Consider the following 1,002-nt stretch of genomic DNA (forward strand, 5'->3'; position numbering starts at 1 on the left):
TACTAAGCATTCTTCTTAAAATCTACTATTAAGGCCGCCGCCTATACCTACAAGAACTAGATCTAAGGCGTATTCGGATCCTAATAGTCGTCTAAGGCCGCCTACGCCCTCGTATATAAGCGGTTAACGGTATCCTAAAGCGATCGCGTAGGATTAGTATTCGCTATATAAAYACTCGTTAAGTAGCGCTAGAACGTCGTTATGCGCTCTTAGATATTACTCGAAGTAATAGGACCCTTAGGCCCTATATRCTTATCGCTAGGACTATTAACTAGTAGYACTTAGTTAGCGCTTAATCCGATAGCACGAGAGAAGAGGTTRCTTAAGCTAAAAACCGTTAGGCYCTAAGAAYRGCCGACTAGCGGAGYAACCTTRCTTAATTAAGGAGCGTTCGCTTAACCTAGCGRATAGATTCTACTAGGGCCGGAGCGAGYAATYTTAAGAGAGAGGGCAATTRCCTAMTATAATCGTTCCTCCTTATCCTCCTTAGTTAAGTCTAGGATCTTAGCTTCTTAGATGCCCTATAATAGCTACTAGCTTAGACTGCTATTCTAAGAGGAACTAGAAGTACTAGACAATCTCGTCTTAGTAGAAGAGATAGAGATAATCGATACCTCTCTACTCCTAGCATTATTAAGCTAACGACGCCGAGATGCCGGAGTAATAGAAGGGCTAGCTTAAGGCTTCTTCCTAGGAGTCTATATCTTCCTACTCTTAACTATAGTTTAGTCGGCTAAGTTATACTCCTACTAATAATTGCTCTAGAGACAATTGCCGTAAGCTCCCTACTTAAGTCCTCCGTAACGACACTCCTTAAACGGGCTAATCGTACGGGTCTTACAACGGCATCTATAAGCCTACTTAGGCGCTCCGCCTAGCGCTTAAGAAAAAAGAGAGCCTAAACGCTACTATAGTAAGTAGTTAGGCATATAGCCGATATTCGTGTTCTATTCGATAGGGCGAAGGTCGTCTAGCTAATATTAGTATAAGGCCTCGATAATA

The sequence above is a fragment of the Ramularia collo-cygni genome (assembly GCF_900074925.1).
Source record: "Ramularia collo-cygni strain URUG2 genome assembly, contig: RCC_scaffold07, whole genome shotgun sequence".
Classification (NCBI taxonomy): domain Eukaryota; kingdom Fungi; phylum Ascomycota; class Dothideomycetes; order Mycosphaerellales; family Mycosphaerellaceae; genus Ramularia; species Ramularia collo-cygni.